This window comes from Nicotiana sylvestris, chromosome 9, assembly GCF_000393655.2.
Source record: "Nicotiana sylvestris chromosome 9, ASM39365v2, whole genome shotgun sequence".
NCBI classification, from domain to species: Eukaryota; Viridiplantae; Streptophyta; class Magnoliopsida; order Solanales; family Solanaceae; genus Nicotiana; species Nicotiana sylvestris.
This window is the reverse complement of record NC_091065.1, coordinates 25536112-25557587: the sequence shown is the minus strand read 5'-3', so window position 1 is coordinate 25557587 and position 21476 is coordinate 25536112. Positions and strand designations below refer to the sequence as shown.

General features: G+C 38.1%; 1 long non-coding RNA gene across 2 annotated transcripts; it reads right to left on the bottom strand.

The window, feature by feature from the left end:
* Positions 1 to 18054: 18054 nt before the first annotated feature.
* LOC104241214 (uncharacterized) lies at positions 18055 to 20161 on the bottom strand. 2 transcript variants are annotated; one of them, XR_714664.2, is made up of 3 exons: positions 19954 to 20161; positions 19219 to 19358; positions 18055 to 18560 (listed from the first exon to the last, which is right to left on the bottom strand). It is a non-coding gene; the product is annotated as an uncharacterized lncRNA (long non-coding RNA). The 2 variants fall into 2 exon arrangements; XR_714665.2 differs by lacking the exon at positions 19954 to 20161 and adding an exon at positions 19523 to 19579 and having other exon boundaries at positions 18471 to 18560.
* Between the last annotated feature and the right edge of the window lie 1315 nt (positions 20162 to 21476).

Here is a 21476-nt window from a genome sequence, read left to right as displayed (position 1 = left end):
GAAGGAAATTATTAAGTGGCTAGATGTAGGGGTTGTATACCCCATCTCGTACAGTTCATGAACTTCGCCGGTACAATGTGTGCCAAAGAAGGGGGTATGACTGTGATCACCAATGAGAAAAATGAGCTGATCCCCACTAGGACTATTATAGGATGGAGGGTATGCATAGATTACCAAAAGCTGAACAAAGTGACCCGCAAAGATCATTTTCCATTGCACTTTATTGATCAAATGTTGGATAAAATTGTTGGGTGTTCTTACTATGGGTATTCAGGATACAACCAGATTCTCATTGCATAGAAAGACCAAGAGAAAACCACTTTCACTTGCCCGTGTGGCACTTTTGCATTCGCAAGGGTGCCGTTTGGTCTTTGTAATGCGCCGACTACTTTTCAGCGGTGCATGATGGCAATTTTTACGGATATGGTAGAAGACTTTCTTGAAGTGTTCATGGATGATTTCAGTGTGGTAGGTGATTCTTTTGATGAGTGTTTGCAAAACCTTGACAAAGTGGTGGCTCGATGTGAAGAGACAAATCTAGTGCTTAACTGGGAGAAGTATCACTTTATGGTTGAGGAAGGCATTGTCCTCGGCCATAAGATCTCCAAACATGGGATTGAAGTAGACAAGGCAAAGATTGATATGATTGCACGACTCCCTCCTCCCACTTCTGTCAAGGGAGTTAGGAGTTTTCTTGGGCATGTAGGGTTCTACCGGAGGTTCATCAAGGACTTCTCCAAGGTGGTGAATCCCTTATGCAAATTGTTGGAAAAGGATGCAAAATTTGTATTTAATAATGAGTGAATGAAAGCTTTTGAGCTTTTAAAGTATAGATTGACTACCACTCCCATCATCACCGCACCCAATTGGAGCTTACCTTTTGAGCTCATGTGCGATGCTAGTGACGTTGCGGTAGGAGCGGTCTTGGGGTAAAGGGTGAACAAGATGTTTCATCCAGTTTATTATGCAAGCAAAACTATGAATGATGCCCATGTCAATTATACGGTAGCGGAGAAAGAGTTGCTAGTAATTGTGTTTGCGATGGAGAAATTTAGGCCTTATATCATGGGTACCAAAGTGATTGTGCACACTGATCACGCGGCACTGCGTTACTTGATGACAAAGAAGGATTCAAAGGCTAGGTTAATGAGATGGGTTCTTTTGCTTCAAAAGTTTGACCTTGAGAGTATTGATCAAAAAGGAAGTGAAAACCAAGTGGCGGACCACTTGTCCCGCTTGGAAGAGGAGGGGAGACCCCATGATGACCTCGAAATTAATGATTCGTTCCATGATGAACAACTCCTCTCAGTATCTTTGAATGGTATGCCTTGGTTCGCAGATGTTGCTAATTTTCTTGTGACCGGCATTGCACCGTGTGAGCTCTCTTCTAACCAAAGAAAGAAGCTTAAACAGGACAGCTTGGACTACTATTAGGACGAGCCATATTTTTTCAAGATTTGCAATGATGGTGTGATTTGTAGATGTATTCCGGAGGAGGAGCAAATGAGTATTCTTGATGTTTATCATTCCTCGCCCTACAGTGGTCATCACGGTGGGGCGAGAACTGCTTCAAAGGTTCTTAGCTGTGATTTTTATTGCCCTACTCTGTATAATGATGCTAGTGAACTGGTTAAGAGATGTGATGAGTGTCAGAGAGCTGGTGGGATTTCAAAAAAGGATGAAATGCCTCTCACTACTATTCTCGAGGTTGACATTTTTGACGTATGTGGCATAGACTTTATGGTACCTTTTGTGAGTTCATAAGGCAACACTTATATTCTGGTGGTCATTGATTATGTTTCCAAGTGGGTTGAGGCCATGGCTTTGCCCAACAACGAGGCTCGGAGTATGGTGGCATTTCTGAAGAAAAATATTTTCACACGGTTTGGCACTCCTCAAGCAATCATCAGTGATTGAGGTTCTCACCTCTACAATAGGGCATTGACACTTTGCTTGCAAAGTATGGTGTCAATCACAAGGTATCAACTCCTTATCATCCTCTGGCTAGTGGACAAGTAGAAGTCTCCAACAGGGAGATAAAGAGCATATTGTCAAAGACCATCAATGCAAATAGAACTGACTGGTCAAGAAAACTGGATGATGCTTTGTGGGCTTACAGGACTGCTTATAAGACGCCAATTGGTATATCTCTATACCGGTTGGTATTTGGGAAATCATGCCATCTTCTGGTTGAGTTATAACATAAGTCCATGTGGGCTATGAAGAGGTTAAATCTTGAGTGGGATGTTGCAGCAAATCTCCGGGTAGAGCAACTCAATAAACTTGATGAGTTTAAGTTTCATGCCTATTCCAGCTCGTCCTTGTATAAGGACAAGATAAAGTACTTACACGACAAATATGACAGAAGCAAGGAATTAAAGGAGGGTGATTTGGTTCTACTATTTAACTCTCGGTTACGTCTGTTTCCGGGAAAGCTCAAGTCAAAATGGAGTGGACCTTTTGAGGTGGTGCTTGTACCTCCGTTTGGTGATCTTGATTTGAAAAAGAAAAATGGTAAAATCTTCAGGGTTAATGGGCATTGAGTGAAGCATTATCTTGGCAAGTTTGATGATAGCCACGTGGTGGTAATGATCCATTTCAAGTGATTGAGGGTAACCTACATCGTGCCGTGACGTTAAATCAGGCGCTTCTTGGGAGGCAACCCATGTGTTTTTCATTTTCTTCTTTTCATTTTCTTTTTAGTATAGGATTTGTTTTGGTCTAACTGGTTGTAAGATGTGTGTGGGAATATTTGATGCAGTGCAGGACAATACTGAGAAAAATTTGGCTAAGTCTGTAACTGGACCGCTGACCGCGCTTAAAATTTTGCAGTCAGCGGAAGCATTTTGCGGGGGCAAAATTTGGCAGCGGACGCGGACTTGAAAATTCCAAAATGAGACTTCTCTGAAGTTTCATTCGCGTCTGCGGTGGCTTTTTCGCGATCAACAGACCTATTCTGCGGCCGCGCCCTTTTTTCGCTCTCAGCTGTGGTATTGCACAGACAACTCTTCAACCCAGGTAAAAGCGCGGACCGTGGTGAAATTCCGCGGTCGCGCCAGGTAAGACTTGTGGGCCCCTGTGCTATTTAATATAAATAGAAGGTCCTGAGACCTTTTACCCTTTTTCGCTCCTTGCTCTCTCAAAAGAAATTCTTACAGTTCATCGTCTTATCTGAGCCCTAATCTGCACAATACCAATTAGAAGTCAATCTCCATCACTCATCAATCCACTGGTATGCCTAAATCATCACATTGCTTTTTAATTTTTGTTCTTTTCTTTTCCCTTAGTTTAGCTTCTTTTTTTTTTATTATTATTATTATTAGGGTTTGCTTAATCCACATAATATGGGCATTGAAATTAAAAATCCATGTGATCACCTGTTAAGTAGGCTTAATGAGGGGTAGGGTTGTTCGTTCTAGCAATTGATAGCCTAATTTGTATGCTAAGTAAGACACCTACAGTTGCTCATTTGATTTTTGAATTCTGCGGCCGCGGATGTAATTCTGCAGCCGCGGATGTAATTCCACGGTCAATATTCTTGTGAAAGTGATTGTCAAAAATGTTGTAAATTCCGCTCTCAGCGGTGGAAAGACCGCTGTCAACGGACCTATTTACGCTGAGGCGCTTCATTTTCCGCGGTCAGCTGTTTTTCCGCCGACAGCGGTTCAACTTCCACTGTCGCACCCAAAATTCCACGCTCATCGATTCTTTAGATTCAGAGGATGGGTAGTCTGATCCCTATTCCTCTGCGGCCGTGGCCTTTTTTCTACTGTCAGCGGTAACCATTCCACGGCCACCCTATCTTTTTCACTGTCAGCGAATCTCTGTTTGTGAAGCACTGCCAACTTTTCTTCTATTTTTCTTTACTGATTCTTTTAGCACCAATACTAATGATGTTTCACTGATTGTGTTTGCAGACAATGGTAAAATCTAGAGGTGAAAGTGAGAAACAAAAAGGGAAAGTAGAATCCTCCCGGAGTAGGGGACGAAGACAAATCAAGTTACCCCTAGCAATATGAAAATCCATTGGGAAAATGCGGAAGGCTATCAAAGCTACGGACAGAGCCGCATCCCATTTCGAGGGTAGTGACTATGTCCCTTCCCAAGAAGCATCAGAGGGTAATTCTGTACCTACTCATGTCCCGGACTTCCCAGGGAGGTTTCAATTGAGAGACGTGCCTACACCCCCAGCTTCACCTACTTCACCTACTTCTCCTGCTTCTTCTGAGTTGTCTGATGGCTCAGAAGAGAGTAGCGAGTCTTCAACATCAACCTCTCCACCTAGATAGGAGCCAATTGATATAGATGCTGAGATACCGTGACGGGAGGGGTGGTGACACCCAGACTAAAGGATTGGAAAGGACAAGGAACCCGATGGTTTGGCAGGCAAGATTTGAAAGTGAGAAAGCCTACCATAAATTCCGGGAGTGGTGGACTCAAAGGTCACTCATACTTGAGCGTCAATTTATAGAAAGGGATCTTCTGCCCCACAACCCCAGTGTGAAACACCAATTTGAAGAAAGAGTGGGGTGGAAACACTTTACAAGCAAGCTGTCGGATGCCAATGAGCACTTAGTCAAGGAGTTTTATGCCAATGTCGCCCACATAAAAAAGGGCACATTTGTGACTAAGGTGTGGAACCTGAAAATCAAATTTGATGGTAAGACTCTGAACGAGTATGCTGGGTTCAATGATGAGGACGAGTCCTTGTATCTGGAAAAGGTGGTGATGGAGGAGTTAGCCCACCCATGGCTGGCATCAGTTATTGCTCTCCCGGGGACTACCTTAGCTTGGTTAACTCCCGAGGTCCCAATCTACAGGAACACCCTGAGCTTCGAGACAAAGGGTTGGCGACTTTTGTATGCAGCCGGTTGGACCCTACTATGCATGATAGTGATATGGCGGTGTCTCGAGTGATTATTGTGGGAACCATCATGGTGGGGTACCCGATCAATGTCAGGAATATCATATCCAGGGTGATCACCAGAGTGGTCAACAAGAATGGGAGCTCCTACCCGTTCTCGAACTTCCTCACTATGTACTTGGAGGATCAGGAAGTCGAGGGAAGGGATTTTGATACCAAGGTGAAACCCAAGAGGCCCTTCTCATGGTACAGTCTTTAGGGTCCAGGCAACCCCAAGTCAAAGGGAAAAGCCTCCACTTCCACTGGCCAGTCTAAAGAGCCAGGGGTGGTGGCTACTAGTTCCGAGCCTCCTACTGCCATACCACAGCCTCCTGCCGGACCATCTACTTCCATGCCTACTTTGGTGCCATCTTCATTAGCTTACCCTCTCACTGCACTGAGGGTTAACGAGACATTGTCCAACATCAACAACTGGATGTATGCAGCTACATCAAAGCTATCTGTCATATCCAGCTCAGGCAATTCCAGCTCAGCCTCAGGTGCCAGCTTCCGTGGAGGAATCACTAAAGGAGCTTCTGGATAACCAGAAGAAGCTCCTGGACAACCAGAAGCTGATTATGGATGCTTTGGAGACACAGAGAGAGGAGATCACAGACCTGAGCAAGTAGATAAAGAAGATGAAGAAGACTCGGGCTTCCAAGGAGTCGGTGAAGCTGTTGAGGGAAGAGGTAGACAAGATTAGATCAGCTGGGGACATTCCTTTGGAGCTATTATTAGAGGACCCAGTTCCAGCAGGTCAGTCAGAGTAGGCACCAGAGCAGGAGGCTAATAGAGAGCCTAGGAGGAGAGGGGTGATTCCCCAAACTGATGACCTAGAGATACAATTGGAGGACCCCGAAGGAGGTGACCCAGGGACCTAGCCACATGACCCCACTGATGTTCCGTATCCCATGCAGATAGAGGATCCATAGGGAGTTTTCTTTACTCTCTAACCCCTCCTTGATCTTATTTTTGCTATTAGCATTGAGCACAATGCTAGTTTTATTTGGGGGGGGGGGAAGGGGTGGTCCTATTTTTATGATGTGATAATTGGATTGTAATTATGATATTGATTTTTCATTATTGTTATTTTTCACTTTTGGTATGTATATAACTTTACCATTTATTTTTCACTTTTTATTATTTTTTAATTTCGGTATGTATATAAAGTTACTTTTCCGTGTATATATTCATTCCTCGTTATGTATATTCGTCTAAATCCCCTATTGTACATATTCAGTTTACTTTCCGTATTATACTTTATAACTTCTTTTGCAATTTTCCTTAATAGCATAGCTTCTTATTTTATTTAGTAGCTTCTTTTTCAATTTGTAGCTTTTTATTTTTACAAGTTTTCGTGATCAATAAGTCTTTAGTTTCTTAATGCCACATTTCTTTCCAAAGGTAAGTTTGTGTGAATTGGGTGGCTCTTCCTAATGATGGATGGCATGACAACCTTCTTAAGGGTTTGAGTCCATTTTCTTTTTGTTTTTGTATAAATAGTAGTAATGAATAAAAGTATCTCAGGCAAAGCTTCACTTGGTCCTAACATATTTATCTTTGACCTGATGGTTAGAAACAAATTGATGTGTAAAGGATGGTGATAGTTGTGACCTTTAGACTCTTGTGTTGGCTAAATAATCATCGAGTGGTTTTTAGAAGCCATTTGTGTTGTTCAATCTTAGCTAAAGTTGTCGTGGGCCCTTGACTCAGTTCTCTTTAGCAATCCAATAGCTTGTGTGGTGAGGTTTTGATTTGCAAGTTCAAGTCCCGTGCCAATAAATCTAGAACTTGCCCTGAATGTTTGTCTACGTGAAATAAGTGTAGCTCGATTTGAGAAATGATTATAGGCTCTCCTTGATCCAAATTGAAACTTGAAAGCATCCATATCCTACCAAATATGATATCGCTAGTCAACCCCGTTGAGTCGAAGCCCTTGATCCTTTCAATACTGATTATACAAGCCTTTATCCGTTCTAAAACGACCCTCTCTTGGCACCCGATATTTCCTTAGCACAATTAGCAAAAACATAAGTTTGAGGGGCACAGATGAGGAATGCAAAAGTGATGAAAGGTATAAAATGAAGAAAAAGGGAAGGCAAAAGAAAAAGAAAAAAAAGCCAAAAGGCCAAAAAGAAAGTGAACAATGTAGAAAAAGAAGGGATTCAATGAAAGCACTGAAGAAAGGCTTGGAATGATTAGAAAAGGAGAAAAATGATTGGCATGAGCAAGAAAGAGTGACAATGTGTCTTTCTAGTCCCCTAAGGAAGAGAAAAATGACTCAAAGAGTCAAGAAAGTGTGAGCCGAAATGAGGAAAATGAAGTGCTTAAGGAAAGATGAAACCTTCATAGAACGATATATCCTACCTTGAACCAAAAGCCTTCATTATATTCCCGCAAAAGCCCTATATGATCTTGAGTTGAGTGAGCTTACATTAGTGGTGATTCACATGAGGGACAAACTTATGGTACTTAGAGCCGGAATTGTGACCCTCCTTTGAGAAAGATGAGTGTATTTTTCCACAATCCTTGTTCTGAGTGCTATAATCTAAAGTGAGATTTTCTTATGGAGATCAGAGGAGAAAGAGTTTGGGTTCCACAATGACCACTTTAGTAGAAAGAGTTTTTTTGATGAGTTGAGTCAACTCTTGATGCTTTTGTGTCACACTAAAGCCATGGTGCTAAAAAGGTGTGTGTTGTTAATCATGCATTTGAGTTGAGGGTAATTGTTAGTCCCAATTGATGCTTGATGAAGTCACCTTAGGACAACTGAAATTTTCCTTTCTTTTATCTTGAGGAGGTGAGAATTACTTTGTTTGCTTGAGGACAAGAAAAAGCTTAAGTTTGGGGAAGTTGCTAACTAGGGATTCTAGCCTGTCTTATGCTCCTTTTTGCTTAGGTTTTGGATAAAAAATGTGTAGAAGTATTCCCAAAACTAACTTATTGTGCTTGTTTGCAGTGTTTGGTTAAAATGAGGCAAGAAAGTACTAACCAGCTTATAAAGGAGTGAAAGCTGCACAAGTCCAAAGCTAAGCTAAAAGCGCTGACAACAAAGAAATAGTGCGGCCGCGGAAGTTGAACCGCTGAGGCGACCATATTCACGCTCTCAGTGGATTGAGGTTCAGAGAAGGCACTTTTGGGTTTAACAGACACTGCTGCCCGCGGTGAAATTGCGCGGCAGCGGAATTAACTGACACAGTCGCGGTCCAAATTTCGCTCTCAGCGGAATTGAGAATCAGAGAACTAGAGATTGGAGCTCAATTGAAAAGCGCGGTCTCCAGTTGAGAAGAGAAGGATTTCGCAGCAGTTTATATATACAATTCAATCAATATCAAAGCGTTAAAAAGCGGCATTTAGCACATTAGGCTCAAACACGCAAAAATCAGATAATAGATAAAAGCCAAGTATAACAGTTATTTTAAGCTCGAATTCTGAACTCTGAACCAGAGATTCTGGGCACATTTCCCCAGCAGAGTCACCAGAGCTGTCACACCTCCGTTTTACACCCGAGAGTATATAAGAGAGTTTTTCCAATTAAAGTGACATTAATCGAAATGAGATTATTTTATTTATTTCAGAGTCGCCACTTGGAATATTTATTATGGTGTCCCAAGTCACCGGTTTATTTTAAATCCCAAATCGAGGAAATTTCGATTTTAGTTAAAAGTTTGCGAAACAGAAATTCTAGATAAGGAATTCTGTTAATTTGGAAGAAGGTGTTAGGCATTCCCGGGTTCCGTGGTTCGAGAACGGTCACTTAAACTATTAATAATTGGCTTATTATCTGATTTACTGCATGTTTTAAACCTATTGTGCATTTTTAGCTTTATAACTGCTTTTTAATTATTTTAACTGCTTTTAGAATTTACGGAATTATTTCTTGAACAAGTTACAATTGTCGTACACTTACCGTTTTGGAACACACCGCAAACCACGCTACATGAAATGCACCCGTGATTCGCGACATGTTTATTTTAATTATTGTTCGAAGTTATTATGATCGGGTCACATGAAATACACACCCGAATTAAGGATTATGTATTGTGACCATGCCACAGGAACTGTACCCATAGTCACGATGTTTATTTATTAATCGAGTCTAAAGCAAGCTACGATATTTGTATTATTTTTCTAAACTACTTTGAGATTATTGTTCAAAGTCAAAGAAATTATGGATAAAAATATTTAGGAGGAAATGACGTAATCTAGTCATTAGGCTAATTAGATCAATTGCATTTTAAAGTTGTCATGCCTCATTGATTATCAAAATCATCTCAAAACCAAAAGCTTCTTACAATTCCATAGTACTACCGTGACCCACTTGTTATGAATCACTTTAATGTAAACCCAAACTTACAAGTACTAATTAAACCCAACTGTCTGTTCAATTCACCATCATAACTTACGCATTCACTTAAATAAGAAATGGCAACAAATTAATCTAAAGCGATACTACGCAACAAACTACTCAATAATGCACAAATCAAGGTATTTACTACTCACAAATGAAAAATATGGCATAACATGAAATAAGTACTAAATCAGTACACAAAAATGAAATGAATAGTTTACCATCAAAATTTATGAATTACCCATTTAATATGCCAATTCAAGATGACAACTGTATACCAATATGCAAAGACAATGGAATTAAAACTATGTCAAAATAATAAAAAAACGCATGAAGACAAAGAGAGTGCCAAGAACTTTTGCATTAATTAAAAATAGGATAAGAACTGAACCTCCAGGAGCCAGATCAATATGGTTAACGCCAGCGCTGGTAGTAATGATAGCGCGGAGCGAAGGGAGGAGGCAAAACAAAGAGGAAGAAATCTCGCCAACGAGATCTTTAGGAGAAGAAATCATGGCTTATACGAATTGAGCAGGTGTGGAGATGAATTGTTCCAATGGAAGTGAAGATTGAAGATTCCCGTGGTTTAAGGAATTGGAATTTGTGGGACAACTGTTCTCCGTAGATACCGAAAAGCGTTGCGGACCTTGGAAAATTTGTTTTGGCCGGTGCTCTTGATTTTTTTTGGAAAATCGGGTCTGGCCGTTGCCTTTTTTCTTTTTTTGTGTATTGGAATCTTTGTTGTTTTGGAGAAGATAGGCTGCCGTTTTTTGTGTAGTCTAGGTTTAGGATTTGAAAAATTTAGGATAGGTTTCTATAATTGGGTATTTTATATGGAGGTGGGAAGAGATGATGACTAATGGATTAGAAGAAAATAGATGGCTAGGATTAAATCTTGCACTTGAGTGGGCTAATGGGTTGGGAAGAATGTGCTAAGGATAATTGGGTTGGACCATGTCTTTTGGGTTTGAACTTAAGCTAAAAAGACCAAATAATAAAATATATCTATAAAATTGTAAAAATCACTCTAAATTAAAATAAACTAATATAAAACTAAATACTATGAGCGAAACTAATTTTTTTCTTCGTATTTTCAAATGTTATAATACTATAAATATAAATATACTAATTGACTTTAACCTAAAGATGATTTTTTTTGTTGTAATTTTTTACTTTTTGTGATAAAAATAAAGTAAAAGAGTCAACACTATTTAGAATAGCAATATTAAACCTAAATTAAATATTTATGCTAAAATGTGTAAAATCTTGGGGAGAGTCAAAAAATTACATGTCTACAGTAGCATCTCGAATATCACTTGAAGGCTAATTCCCCCATCTCCTACACCCTGTGTTCTTTGGCCCCCTGATCGGGCTTTCCTGTGTATATTCCCTCCGAGGTTCGCACCTAGATCTGCATTCAAAGCAATGTGTGAACTAAGATCAATTGGTTCCACATTTGGCACTTCCCTTGGGTTTATCGGTGGTTCACCGACCCCTACATTGTTGTTTTCTCGATGACCTTCATTGTCATGAACATGTACGTTTTGTGAGCTAGACATGTTTCAGCCTGAGAATCAAAAAAATCTTGACAAGAAAAAGTGTAAAAACAACGTGTGTAATGAGAATCAGTAAAGAAATAATCACTATTATCTTTAGCACCACGGTGGACGCCAAACTATTTACCTCGAAAATACGAGTAACAATTAAATTTGATTTGTAGTTTTAAAGATATGTGATTTAGTTCAATACTAATTAATAATCAAGAAATATGAAGTAGAAATGAAAGAAATAAGTGAATCAAACCAGAGTTACTCAACAGTAATGACCTCGAGCTAGGTGACCTCGAGATGAACTAAGAGCAAGAAAGTAAGAACAATAAAAGTAAAGGATGTTTCTGATGAATAGTAAGGGAAAAAGTAGAGAGTATATTCTTTGACAATGATTAGATCATGTTACAAATGATTGGGGTCTCCTTTATATAATAGGGGAAATCCTAAATAAGGTATATTTCTATTTACAGTAAGAACTTCTATTGGGACAGCTGTATAACCACCTAGTACGGATTTGTACTGATTCGTACAAATCTATTTCATAAATTACGCCACGGTCTTTGGGGACGTGGCGAGAATCTTGCCCTTTCGTAACAAACTCGTAACGGCACTATCTCGGAGTCAGTCATGATTGGCTCCGATTTTCCCGGAGCCCTTCGATCCTCGTATTCTTTCTTCGAGCTCGAGTCTGATCCATCGAGCTCGAACTCGTTCTTTTCTGAACTCGAGCTTAAAGCGACCCCTCGATCCACCGAATTCGGGCGTACCCGAATTCTACCGTATACATTAATAATTGAAACAAGTCTTAATCATCGACTATCACAATCAGCTAATACTAGTTTTACCAATTGATGGGAAGTTTCCTTCTAATTGATTGTTTCGTCTTGAATTAGTTGACTTGTTCTTCTTTCTTTTTTTCTTTTCCTTTTTAAATTTTCTCTTTATGTTGTGAGAAATTGAAGATATCATAAAAATAAATTAAGAGGATATCGTTGGACTTCTTGTAGATGAGATTTCAGGTCAGTTAAAAGATGCATTGTCCAGGGATTACATTTCACAAGTAAAAATTGTACTAGAAATCTACATAAACAAAAGCATCGGACGTCTCAGTTACGCCCTTGACTTTACTACAGCCGAAAAGCGAGTCCGGAATTCAATTGTGGTCTTTTTTGGACTCAAAAGGCCAAAATAAGTAAAAAAAACTTAATGACCAAACTATATAAAACATGCTTTTAAACCATATTTTACCTTAACGTCCGTTTTGGACGTCAAGGTAAAGCGCGTTTTAAAAAGACGTTTTATATAAAACGCCTTTTTGAAATACGCTTTACATATTCTGTGGGCCCACCAATAACTGTTTTGCGCTTAACTGACATAACAATAATTCAAATGGGTAAAACGTATTTTAAAAGAGCATTTTACCTCAAAGAATTTGACCCCGCCGGATTGGGCATTGCCTTATTTAAAGGCGTTAAGTATTTTGCAAAAATCCATTCTGAAATATTCTCAACTCTTGTTAAAATTTTCTTCTTGTTAAATTCTCAAGCATTTTGTTATAATATCTGAAGAGCGAAAAGTAAGGGTTTCATTATATTGGGGGGGGGGGGGGGGGGGTTATGGTGGCGAATAACTCAGTGAGCTATAGTTTATCTCTACAGAGTCATGTTAAGTTGCCACTTACAATGGGGTACGATAGATTGGTATCCTTGTTGTGTAACAAAATGAGTGTGAGCAAACGTTCGGTGAACCTTAAAGTAACCGGAAGATATCTGTATTCTGTCACTCTACAAGGAGTTGCTTATTACGCTGAGTTTAACATCGTGGATGATGAAACTCTGAGAGATTTTTTGGGGACTCCGGATGAATACCGGAAATTTATTTTGATAAAAATATTGGAAATGTACGTGAAGGTTAAAGATGTTCGCAATAATGAGGTTGCGCAAAGCAGGAATAGCCCTCAGTCATCGGGTGGTTATTCTAGAGCAGTTTTTGCCAAACAGGTTCTAGCTAAAAGAGCTTGGCCTGATTTAAACTTATCTCCACGGGCGAATGAGGAGCGAGGAAATAATTTCTCTCCTGCTTTCATAATCCACAAGACGAGTGGTAAACTTCAATTTTCCTTTGTGTAACGATGTTTATTTTTGTTGTATTGAATTTGTATTAACACTCATATAGTCCACAAGGGGTACCATCCATATATGAATTTTACAAGTTATGAACACACGCCCAGTTGGAAATTGCGTAGTTTTGATGTGTTGGATCATGGTGGTCCATCCGGGAGTCATCACCAACAGGATAATATCCATCATGGAATGTCAACACATTACGACTTGTAAGTGAAGTAATATAGTTATATGTAAAGTATTTATCAATTTGAGTAGCTCATTATTTTGTTATTTGTGCAGTGAAAACGAGCAAGTTGGACCACCTGTCCTGACTCAATTGCCCGAAGACGACATATTTAATCAGGATTTGGCAGATGCACAGAGTTAGGAAGAGAACAATGATTATGACAATAATGCTGATGAGTCCGGAGATGACACACCCTTCCCTTTTGAGAGGGGTGATGAGGAGGAAGAGAATGATGGACCTGATTTGACGTGGGAGCATGCTCCACCCCCCGTTAGACCAAGAGTGTCCGAGTCCCACGTGCCGTTTCATTCAAGGCATATTTCCTACCTTGATCATTTGCCAAGTATGCCAGATGTGGATGCCCTCACAAGGGATTTTGACGAAATTCGGACAGTAATGTGGGATGAGTCTAGACCAACGGTGCTGGAAAAGGGCATGTTTTTCCTGATAAAGCGCGCCTAAGCAGGGCGGCAAAAATGTACAGCGTAAAAGAGTGTCAAGAGATGACAGTATGGGAGTCAAGTCCGGATGTATACAAGGTTGTTTGCCATAGATGGTTCACAGGTTGTCATTGGATATTGCATTCGAGCAAGAAGAAAATAGGTATGTGGAAAGTGGGTAAATATATTGGCACCCACACTTGTGAAATGGACACATTCAATGGTAATCACTTCAACTTGGATGTTGACTTGATTTATAATTATATAATTTTTAATTATTATGTATTCACATAAGGATTTCAGGCTCGATATTTGAGGCCCAGTAGCACCAAGATATCCTGAATTCTTGTATGTGTTAGTTTTCTTATTTTACATGTTAGTTTTATAATTTTATATATTTGTTTGTAAATTAAATAATTAATTTTTTATAATTATACAATATTTAATTATTATGTATTCACATAAGGGTTCCAGGCTCGATATTTGAGGCCCAGTAACACTAAAATATCCTGAATTCTTGTATGTGTTAGTTTTATTATTTTACATGTTAGTTTTATAATTTTATATGTTTGTTTGTAAATTAAATAATTAATTTTTTATATTTATACAATATTTAATTATTAAATATTCACATATGGGTTCCAGGCTCGATATTTGCAGCCCAATAGCACCAGGATATCTGGAAAATATTATTCTTTTCTCATGTTATTTTTTTACGATCGTTGACTATAATTGGACAAAGTTTGTGTTTGATCTATCAGTTATTTTGACGTATTTTTGAGTATAAGAGATACTTAAATTACAGGGATACTATGCTAAAAAGGCACTACATTTTACTACACTAAAAGACACTACATTTTACTACACTAAAAGGCACTATATTTTACTACCCTAAAGGCACTATATTTTACTACCCTAAAAGAGCACTATATTACTAGTCTTTAAGCAAATAAATAATATAAACCAGATAAAAAATAACAAATACATTTAATCACAAAACATTCCCGAAAATACATATACAATAGTAAAAAGTAACTTATTAACATTTTGTTAAACAAATAATAATGATTTCTCAATTGAAACATATTTTTTTAGCACACTAATATCTAAGCCTGGATAAAAATAACATACCAGTTTAATCGCAAAAAAATACAAAATAACACAGAACACATATAAAACAATTAATATGCATTTTTTATATGAGTTTTGACAAAAACTAAATCGGAATACCTCGATTTATGTTTTTTGAAAAGTTGAAGAATTGGAGATTTTAGTCCGAAACGAGCAACCACAACGAGAGAAGGCCTTAATTAGGATGTGGGACCAACACTCTTTACTTTTTATGGGACGAGTGGGGTTCACTCGAGTTTTTATCTCGTTAATAGGGGGACCGCTGGTTCGAATTTTAAAAGGGGGGGGGGAGGGGAGAGAATTCTGGTTTGAACATGGGGGAAGGGAAGGGGACGAGTATTTGAAGATGAAAACCATGATTTATATAAAACGCTTTATTAAGCCACGTTTTGTCTAAACGTCCAATCAGGTAAAGCGTATTTTGAAAATGCGTTTTATATAAAATACGGTTTTAAAATGCGCTTTACCTTAACGTCCAAAACGGACGTTAAAATAAAGTGCGATTTTATAACCGTGTTTTATATAGTTTGATCACTAAGTATTTTTTTTCACTTATTTCAATCTTTTGAATTCAAAAAGATCACAATTGGATTCGGGACTCGCTGAAAAGCTAGCAACGTCATTGGAGCCAGTTCCATTAGTTAGAACCTATAGGTCGAGCAAACTTAGGCAAAATTTTAAGAGAGTAGGAAAACTTGGAAAGACCCAATTCACCCCATCTTGTGTTATGTGACCATACAAAATAACACCTCTCACGTAGAAAATTGACACCGCGGTGGATTTACTAATTTACAACTTATTGAGAGCTTTACAAACATAGTGCGAAATATCATATAGTACCATCTGTAACACAATATTCACTTACTCCCTCCGTTTCAATTTATGTGAACATGCTTGATTGGGCACAGAATTTAAGAAAAAAATAAAGACTTTTAAAATTTATGGCCCTAAACAAGTCAAAAAAGGATCCAAAGTATTTGTGTGGTTATAAAGCTTTTCACTAAGGGTAGAATGGAGAGTTTAAGCTAAAGTATTCCTAAATTTAGAAAGGAGTCATTCTTTTTGAAACGGACTAAAAAGGAAATAGATTCACATAAACTGGAACGGAAGGAGTATCAGGTTAATTAGCGATGACTATGTTTACCCTAAAAAATGAGTAACAATTAAATTTGTACGCGATTTAAAAGATATGCGATTTAATTCAATACAAATGATAAGAATAGGAAGTAATTAAATTAAAGATAAAATGAAAGATCAAATCAAATGCAATATGATGATGAAGCCTGATCTTAAGTTCAACAATGAAATTCGTCCTCGATCGGACCCTCGATGCAAGCTCGGTTGCGAATAAAGAAGAGAATAATTGAAAAACACTTTTTTAATAATAGCAAGAAGACAAAAAGGAACTTTTATCGTTTTGATTTCCGTGTCACCAATGTGCCAAAATAAAAGAAACTTTCCCTTTTATATAGTAGAAAAATTTCAGTCTTAGTATAAATCTAAATAAGGTAAAAATCTTTTTTTTCCGGTAAATGTCGACCCGCAGTTGATATCGGATGGGATTCGCGCCGTAAAATCTGGTTGAGGGTGAATATTACGGCTCCCTACTTGTTATGCATAACCGTTCCCCGCTTTTCCCATGGTCTAGAAACTTTATTTGGCCTGGGTCCATTATTCTGCGTGTCCGATCTCAGATACATCGTTCACTTCTCCCGCGTTCCGATACGAGGGGTCTTTCGGCCTTGCTTATAGTCACGTCGAACCATGCTTCCCTCTTATTTCCTTATTGGAAAATTGGAGAAAACTTTACCCCCGATTTTATCCGTACACGGACTAAAAAGGTATAGATCAAAGGAATGCCTGCACAACTTTCACTAGCCAACTTGAAAATGAAATCATTGAAACTTAATTTATCTTGTTTAACATTTAATTTCCATTACATTCTTAAGCAAACTCTTGCACTCTCTTACCTAGGGGTGTTCATGGTTCTGTTTGGATTAATTTTTCCCTAAAAAGAAACCAAACCAAGTAAGTTAGTTGTTGAAATATTAGAATCAAACCAAACCAATTAAATTGGTTTTTTCTCGATTCGGTTTATGTCAGGTTTTGTCGTTTTTTGTTTTTTTCCGGTTATTTATCGATTTTTTCTTAAATATAAGACATACACTACCAAACACATATTCCAACGACCACATTTTCAATGTAACACTATCAAATCAATTGCCCTTTGAGAAATCTATTATTTATTAAGATATATTGATGATAATTGAATCAAATAGTGATGAATTAATTAAAGACTCAATTAAAAATATATATATTTTTTAACATGAAATGAATTCTTACACTTAACAAAAGCAAATTACCAATCAAACTAAAATGTAAAGGTAAAGATCTGTACTAAAAGTGCAAACGATTAACATTCACTATAAGTTTTTTGAAACTTTGTGTAAAAATATACATATATATAGGTGTAATAATAAATTTGAAATATCTACTCCTACAGTCGGTTTTTTTCGGTTATTTTTTGGTTAAACCAAAACCAACCAAATTTGATTGGTTTTTAAAATTTAAAACCAAAACCAAACCAAACCAAAAAGTATCGGTTTTTTTGGTCGATTTGGTTCGATTTTTCGGATTTTTATGAACACCGCTACTCTTACCCAAGGGTTAAATCTTTAATAAACTAATTACTTGATGGTGTATGTGATCACGCCCAACTATGCCTTATAAAAAGGACAAAGCGGTCGCTGCAAATATATTCTGATTAACAAGTCCAGAGTCGAATATCACATGGAATTAACCTATCAATCATAACTATTGGACTCACACAAATTCACGTATTCAAATTTCAGAAATATTTAAGTAATAGATTGGATGTTTACTAATTAAGAGAATGCAATAATTAAGAGCTAACTACGAACGGGTTATAAACAAGAATTGGAAGGATCTAAGGTTCTGATTTCCCCTATTGTCGAAATCCTTTCTGCTACGTTTACTATAAATTTGCCTAAGTCTTGTCTATCGATCATGAGCACTCTGACTGTCGTAACTCTCTCCCGAGTAATTACAACAATATACTAGACGTATTCTCCCGAATTACGCTAGCTAGCCTTAAGTACAGCTCACTTAGATCGCACCCAAGGTTTCATTATCCCTAATCCAATCTTTAAACCCTTCGTAGTGATCCCTCATATACGTTAGGAGTGATGTTGCTCAACGACTACCTAAATATACACTCTCTTCCGAGTAATACATACTAAATAGGCACAACCGATTGAGGGTCCTTCAATCAACAACAATCACAATATAGTTGAACAAATAGAGAGAATACTATGACAAATCTATATTAGCATAACAAGAAATTCATCCTCCAAGAGGTTCCATCAAAATCCTAGATTAGGAGTTTAGCTATGCATAATCGTTTTCACAATCATAACATTAGAATTCTTCATCAATGATAAAAATAAGAGGAAGAAAGGTAAAAACTCTATGCCGAATCTTCTGCCTTGCTTCTTGCCTGTTCTTGCCTTCAAAATCCCTTCAAAAAACCTCGATATCCTCTTTTTGGGCGAGCTAGGCTTCTTATAGGTCAATGAGAGTTGCCCTAGAAATTACACAATTGACCCTGGATTTTTGGCTCCCGTCAGCCCGTCCGCGGCCGCGGATTGGACCGCGAATTTGACATTTGTTCTGTCCGCTGCCGCGGATCTGACTGCGGAGCTGGTCCTTGCTCTTCTTTCTCCTTTTCGACCGTGCTATCCTCCGATTGGTCTTCCATGCTCCATATTGACTCCAAAATATTCTTTTAGCTTCTTCCTAGCTCGGAATGACTCCTGCAAAATATAAAGCTCTTAATTAGAGTATTTTGTTATCTTTTACATTCAAACATTAATAAAGTGCGACCAAATTAGAGTGTAAATATTATCTAAATTGCATAATTATCGTCTACTATCAGTATGCATCAGATTTGGAGTTCCATTTTCACCTAATTGAACAACGTATCAACAGGAAAATTCAAAATGGAACAAGGAAAGAAATATTGAGACTGAGGTATAATAATCCGTTAAACGGAAATATTACGCAGAGTATATAAAATAGGAAAATGCTAGTCCCAATTTCAAGAAGAAGCTTGTCTCTGTTTCCTCATCACATAACAATAACAAAATTCCAGGTGGCACATGTTCTAGCAAAGAAAGCTTCCAATCAGTCCACTGTCAATAAACTTGTCGTTTTGTTATTCCTTTAGGGGTTGTTTGGTACGAGGGATAAGGAATAATTAATTTCAAGACTTAATTTAATAAGAGTTTATCCTATGTTTGGTTGGTAGAAAATTGCGGTATAATTAATTCCGGGATTGTAGTATTTTTTTTATCCCTATAGAAATATAGAATAACTAATGCCGGGATAATTAATCCCGAAATAATTAATCCTGAGATAACTTCTTTCCAACCAAATGAGCCCTTGGTGTTACCATTAGAGCTGAGTGTTTACCTCAAGGAAGACAAAATAGGGCCGTATCACATGGAAATTTCAACCTCTTTACTGTTGGAGTTTGAACACTAATACGCACGCTGATGACATGATGTTTGAGATGAAACTTCAGGCATTACAGCATTCTAATCAACCTCCTCCTGAAAAGAAAAAAAGATTAGGTTTAAGGAATAAATTGCCATTTTAATCCTCACGTTTTGAACCAGCATGTTAAATTTGCAATAACTGGACCATACACTGCCTGAAAGACTGTACACAAAAGCATAGAGTGGGAAACAAATTTGAAAGGAAGCAGTACTATTACCTCAGAAATCGCAAGCTTAATATCCTTTCAACTATGCTGCCAACAGATCAAAGGGCTGATAAGTTGCAACGGTGTTGCCAATTAAAAAAAGGTAATGGAAGATTTAAAATAAATCAATACATTACTAGTTAAATGAACAAGATTACTTGGACAACCTATCAGCTTAAGCTTTTGTTTTTAGCAGTTTTTTAACAAGGGATAGGCAAAAACACACCTATTGAAAAAGTTGAGGTTGCGCTAACACAACCATTTGCGTTATACAGGAATTGACTGAATACTAGAAACAGGGGAATAGAGGGACAAATAACTTCCGCGGCCGAAATAAATGATGCACAGCAGTCCAGAAGATAAGTAAAGAAAACAATTACTAATAAGAAAGGAAAGAGAAGCCTTGAAAATCAATAGGCACCATTGATTGGAGAATTATTTACCTTGTTAATACCACCAATAATCTTGCTTGCTAGATGAATTCACCATCAACCCGTACAATTGGTTTGAGCAATCTCTGGCCACTCCTCCACTTTCTTAATTTCGAGATACAGTGTGCGCCGGAAACAAGGGTAGCTCTTTCCCTTTAGTAGATTGGAGCACAGGGTAATGCTCGAGCTGCACATCACCAACGGAGGAAGGAATTCTCTACTTCGAGTTGAGGTAACTTCTTAATTAAGCAACGTAGTTCCAGAATTCACAATCAAGAATCTTCCTTTTGCTACTGCAAAGGACTCATTTCTGGCTATTGAATACTTATAATTCAAAGAGAGATGGAAAGAGTTCTTGCATAGGTTCTAGCGGCAAACTTCAGCTATAAACCCAAAGAACCCTCATTCCTGAATAGAGCAAAGAGACTGGTCAATCAAACATTTTACTGTTGTCAAATTCCTGATAGAATAGAAGAAAATAGAAAAGTTCTTCTTAATTTGCTATTAAACTGTTCTAGCATGCATACAGAACCAAACATTACTGCACTTTATGAGATGGTCTCATAACATGCAACTATTAAAAGTTAAAAAGACTAAGCTCTTCTTGGTAGGAGCAAAAACGTTTATGACAAGTTTAATATTCATCATAGGCTTAAATTAAAAGCAAAGGGAGAAAGTGAAAAACAATGAAAGAAATTAGCTGTCACGACCCCGGATTTCCCACCGCCGAGATCGTGATGGCGCCTAACCTTTCGGTTGCTAGGCAAGCCAACATATAGAAATTAAACACGCTAACTCTTTAAGCAATTCGCAAAATGACAATAATATAAAACATAACGAATTAATGAAATGTAGATAAATTACCCAAATATTTATACACGACTACCTAGAAACTGGTGTCACAATTCACGAACTTCTAGGAGTCACTACAAATACTGACTGAAAGAAAATACAACTATTTTTGAACTAAAGTAAAAACAGTAAACTGGGATAACTGGAAGGGGACTCCAGGGTCTGCGAACGCCGACAGATCTACCTTGGGTCTCCTGTAGGATTGAGGGCAGCACCTCAACTCGGGTCAACACGGTCCAGTACCGAAATCTGCACAGAAAGTGCAGAGTGCAGTATCAGTACAACCAACCCCATGTACTGGTAAGTGTCGAGCCTAACCTTGACGAAGTAGTGACGAGGCTAGGACAAGACAATAACATGAACCTGTGCAGTTAAATCATATACGAGAAAATAACAACAAATGGAAACTAAGCAGATAATAACTGGAAGGGGGAAAACATGCTGAGGGAATATCAGATCCGGAAAATAGTGATCACGCAGTAAATAACATGCTTTGCACCAACGAAAGTAATAAACATAGCAAAACAAGTAAACGACATCACCCTTCATGCTTTTACTCTCATCCTCACCATAAGAAACAATAGAAACATCACGGCATCACCCTTCGTGCATTAACTCTCTCATAACATGGCACGACATCACTCTTCGTGCATTATCACTCATATAATATGGCACGGTATCAC